Source organism: Colias croceus, chromosome 8 (assembly GCF_905220415.1).
Source record: "Colias croceus chromosome 8, ilColCroc2.1".
NCBI classification, from domain to species: Eukaryota; Metazoa; Arthropoda; class Insecta; order Lepidoptera; family Pieridae; genus Colias; species Colias croceus.
Genome location: NC_059544.1, coordinates 10,827,660 through 10,833,577, shown reverse-complemented (window position 1 = coordinate 10,833,577; position 5,918 = coordinate 10,827,660).

The window sequence follows — 5,918 nt, the reverse complement described above, 5'->3', positions numbered from 1 at the left end:
TATAATCTGGTGAAAATCTGTCAACGAATCTTAGACAAGTTAAATTCATCTCAACCACAGATCTCAACTGTGACTTGAAAAGATACAATATCTGAATTATCTGTATTTGACTTGTTTCTTTGTATCCAATTATCTCGTCAAAAACTAGCTACTGCTAGCTACCATATTCACAAACAAAACTATGTAAAAAATAGAGACAAAAAATATTTACATCATCTGTGTGATTACTGAAGATTTTTCCATTCTTCTTGAGTCACGTATCAATTGATTTAAAACAAATATAAGCCACATATGTGAATACAATACAACTTGTTACTGTTTTTATTAGAAACATGAATAATATCGAGATATTCTTTCAATGATAAGGCACACACTATTGAATACATACAAATATTTCAATATTCTACTATTGTACTGTAAAGTACTGTATATTTTATTGTTACCCTTTGTTCAAAACCGTTCTAGTAAAGTTTTTATGCCACCAAAAACATAAATGTAAAAATTGGAGCCGAGTTCAATCGTTGACTTAATTTGCCAAAAAAGAAATGAGATCTAATTAATGTGTGCCAAGTTCTGCAGACAGTCCAGAAATTTATTTACAAAGATGTATTAAGTTCTTAGGTTGACTGAAAACTCAATTGTTTTATTTTCCCTTAGAGAACAATGTTTATTCCATAATATAAATTTTTTAATTTGAATAATATAATTATTTTCACAAAGCAAACAACTAATGACCTATTGAACCCCATAATTTGATGAGGCTAGTTTTTAGAACCTCACAAAATATAAACAGTATGTAAAACTAGCCTCATCTAAAAGTCAGTCTTAAAAATTGCGATTTTTGGATATTAATATCTACGCAACTGTTTAATCTGTATTTATGAAATTTAAGGTTCTTGTTTATCTTGAGGTCCTCTTGATATGTACCAAATTTGGTTTATTTAACTTAAATAGTTTTCGAGTTATAAGGGGGTGAAAAGTGGCTCGAAATGGTTCGTGTAAATATACCTACACACGGCTGCTGCTCGCCAGTTCTCTTCGCTTGAACTCGGCTTGACACGCTGCCGCGTGTCTAGATGGAGCAAGCTAATTAATTCGTTTATTCAGAAATTGAAAATTTCACATCAGACTTAAAATAGATTTAATTTATAATCTAATCTATACTATTATTATAAAGCTGAAGAGTTTGTTTGTTTGTTTGAACCCGCTAATCTCAGGAACTACTGGTCCGATTTGAAAAATTATTTCGGTGTTAGTTAGCCCATTCATCGAGGCAGGCTATAGGCTATAATATAGCCTATAGCCTGCCTCGATGAATGGGCTAACTTATATTATATTATTATACCATCACGCTAAGACCAACAGGACCGGTGCTACGCATGTGAAACCGCGGAGCGCAGCTAGTAAATTATGTACTAAAACCTTCCTCTTGAATGATTCTATCTATGTATTACAAAAAATCGGTTGCGTAGTTTTAAAGATTTAAGCATACATACTACATAGGGATATAGGGACAGAGAAAGCGACTTTGTTTTTAACCGACTTCAACAAAAGGAGGAGGTTATCAATTCGGCCGGTATGTTGTTTTTTTTATGTATGTACATCGATTACTCCATGGTTTCTGAACCGATTTACGTGATTCTTTTTTTGTTCGATGCGGGATGGTATCGAATTGGTCCCATAAAAATTTTATTCGGATAGGGCAAGTAGTTTTTTAACCGACTTCAAAAAAAAGGAGGAGGTTATCAATTCGGCCGGTATATATTTTTTTTTTTTTATGTATGTACACCGATTACTCCGAGGTTTCTGAACCGATTTACGTGATTCTTTTTTTGTTCGATGCGGGATGGTGTCGAATTGGTCCCATAAAAATTTTATTCGGATAGGCCCAGTAGTTTTTATTTTATGAGCATTTTTGTCTGTAGGTATTTGTAAATTTTGCAAGTGCAAGTTTGAAGTCGGTTGTTTTTAACGCAGTTATCACTTGTATTTTATGAGCATTTTTGTCAAAGTGCAAGTTTGAAGTCGGTTGTTTTTAACGCAGTTATCACTTGTATTTTATGAGCATTTTTGTCAAAGTGCAAGTTTGAAGTCGGTTGTTTTTAACGCAGTTATGAGTTATCACTTATATATACTATGTAGTGAAGCATGTTAATGTTATTTTCTTAATAAAATAACAATATGAAGAGAATTTGTTTATTAAAAAATTAGAAATTAAAAACCTTACATCGGACTTAAAATGGATTTATTCAGTATATTTAAAATCGTTTCAAACAATTTACAATCCGCTCGTGACCACGCTCGCTGTAAGTACTCGGAACGTGTAGTTAAAGAGCGTAATGAACTAACCTATTACAAAGACTTTTATTTCTAAAATGAGGATTTGCTACGTGATGATAATATTTAATTTTATTCCTACATACTTCAGTTACATGAATATACATTTGTATTATAGTTAATCAATGTAAAACTTAACAAATTATACACTAAATCCTTCATCAAGAACCACGCTATCCAATGGTTAAAACAAAATGAAAATCGGTGGACTCGTTTTTTAGTTTATCGCTTACAAACAGACATACAAACTGATGTTTTTATAATATGTAGGTATGATTATCTTACTTTTTAAATACACGACAATCTTCACCATAATTATTAATAATATTAATTCAAAAAATAAGCATTAAAACCGAGATCCTATATAATTTAGTTAACTAAAAAGCACTCTCAAGTTAAACTCCAAATGCGTGTATCGTGTACGCTGATGCCATGTCGTCCCTCGTCAAGCGATATACATCACACTGACAATGACGGTAACCAATTTAACGGCAAATGGAACTTTAAATTATCTTTTAACGAGTGAAATATAATAAATATGTTTGGTTCTATCTATCTGATATGTAAGTCTTTTGAATTTAAATGAAGCAAGAGATTATCAAAACTCTTTTTATAAGTTAAGAATCCGTCCCTAAATCTTAGGTTGTATAAGACAATTGAGCAATAACAAAAAAATCTTCAGAAGTAAATTTTTTTTAGACGCTACATGAGTAGCTGTACACTTAACCGAAAAATAAACAAACGCATTTCTAATACCTTTATAGTACTTCATTTTAAACAATCATTGTACGTAAATAAACGATTATGATTGTCTGTCTTAATATTGCATAAATAAATAAAGTCTAAAAGGAGTAATCTTATTTTATCACATTTCTAGCAAACAGCAAATCTTAATTACAACGCCGATCACTGTTGACACTTTAATGCCGAGACTGTGCGCTTGAGTTCTCGCTATTTTAAGAAACGTTTGGGAAATCAATGGAATTGATGTCCATTAAACTTTGGCGGCATTTAATCTTTGAAGGAGTTTTGACAGCAGCTGTCATTGTGAAACGTCAAATTTTCTAATCTGTGATGAATTTTGAAAAAGGAATTTTTTTTGTAGCGCAGGCGAAGGAGCAAGAGTGCCATATTATTATGGTATTCAGTGGTCCCCGTCGGCCATAAACAGTAGAGCTTTAAATCGCCAATTTCATAAGTTTCAATGAAAACAAGTGATAACTGCGTTAAAAACAACCGACTTCAAACTTGCACTTGCAATATTTACAAATAGAGACAAAAATGCTCATAAAATAAAAATTACTGGGCCTATCCGAATAAAATTTTTATGGGACCAAGTCGACACCATCCCGCATCGAACAAAAAAAGAATCACGTAAATCGGTTCAGAAACCTCGGAGTAATCGGTGTACATACATAAAAAAAAAACATACCGGCCGAATTGATAACCTCCTCCTTTTTTTTGAAGTCAGTTAAAAAAGATACATGAAGAATTGTTTAAAATAAATGTTATAGAAACCGGACTGCAAGATATATTGAAATGCTAATAAACTCGATAAACATTCTTTTGGGAATGCTGGATGATAGTGAAACATTGCAAAAATAATAATTTCTGATAAATAGGCTTTAAATACTTTAATATTTATTTAGTAGTCATACTTTGACTTTGACTCTAGGTTTTCGTAATAATTTATTAGGTAAAATTTATTATTTCAACAAAGTTTCAAAGCTGTTACAATCAAAATGTCAATAAAATTATACAGCACATTAAAAATGACGGGGACCTTTCTCTTTTACGGCTCTTATGACGATTGTGAGCACGGTGAAAATTACAAAACAGATTAAACAAAGTTAAGACAGTTTTGAAAAAGTATAAAGAACTTTAAGAAATAATGTTTTTAGGGAGATATCTAAATTCCCCGTTTTTAAGCTCTCATATTGATTTTTTTAGGATTCAAATGCTATATAAATGAGATATATTTAGAGTAAAATATTTTCTTTTTGTGTGAGTATGTATGTGATAAAACTGAAAGAGTACCTACTCTTAGGTACCTACCTACAAGAAATTTGATTCCTGATGTGGATTCAAGGATGGTCAAGTGGCTAGACGTTGTCACGGTACGGCAAAAAGACGTGGGTTCGAATCCCGTGATCGAATTCTAATCGAAAATCGAAATCCGAAATCGAAAAAAAAAAATCTTTAAAAATATGCTATCTATACTTATCGCTTCATCGCAAAGTCTCATTCCGATCGGCTATACCATTTCAACTTAACGGCGTGTGTCGATAATAATTACCTAGCTCATACCTTTTAAATATACTTCCTTTGTGATTTTCCAGCTCTATCATCACTACATAGTATAAAACAAAGTCGCTTTCTCTGTCCCTATGTCCCTATGTCCCTTTGTATGCTTAAATCTTTAAAACTACGCAACGGATTTTGATGCGGTTTTATTTAATAGATAGAGTGATTCAAGAGTAAGGTTTTAGTATATAATTTATTAGGTTTTAGACAAAGCGGGCGAAGCCGCGGGCGGTAAGCTAGTTATCTTTAAAAGCAATGATATTATTAAGAAAAGAAAAAGGTGTAGATAGTATACCAATTACCAACACAATACTCTTCAAAAACGGCACACTTACACACACACGATTAACGCACACGCCTAATTGACTATCTTGAGCGAAAAAGAGAGAGCAGAACTGAAGTAAAGGTGGCTAATTAGCTATATTTCGCAGTGCCACTTCTAGAGCGCTTCTAACCTATTTACTTATTATAAAGTTATTGTAAAAACGAATAATTTATTTTGTATATCTGTTTCAAATCTGTGGAGCGAACGCGAAATGCATTGAATACCAAATGCCGCTCATTATACATTCAAATATCAGTCACAATCGTAGGGACGTTATCATATTTTCTGTGCATTTCGCGTGTCGATAAACCTTTATACCTATTTGGAATATATTTTTCGGCAATAGAAGGTTGGAATGATACGTCCAAATCAATTGTATGTTTGTGTAGTCGGTATATATTTTTATATAAATCATTATAGCTAAATAGATAAAATTATAGGCAATCATAGTCATGCCAAATCCAAAATCATTTTTATCTTAATATTTATTTTAATATGGCTTAAATGCCCTTTTGTTGGTAAGCAGGTTTAATAAAACCAAAGCTACAAAAAATGTGTTCTTAAGAAAAAATTAGATGAACCAATGTTACAATTCTTCAAAGATTCTTTAAGAAAGTAATTAAAAGAAGCTATATTATTTGTACTGAAATATTAAATGAAAAGTAAAAACAAAGGAAGACAGGATAGTTACGCAATTAACTCATAAATGCAAGTTTAGTTGAATCCCGAAGTATGAAATAACATTTGAGTCGACACTTCGTAATTGCAAGAAAGTTAAGCTTCTTATCTCTGCTCTGAATTAAGTTTTTATTTAATTTGCCTTTACTGTATAGCTAGGTCAGGGAAGTTAAATAAAACAGTACAAAAGATATTTTTAATTGTGGTTCTGAGAATTGAACGGTTTTCAGAGAATGCATATGAGCTTACAACTAACAATACATAATATTTTTAC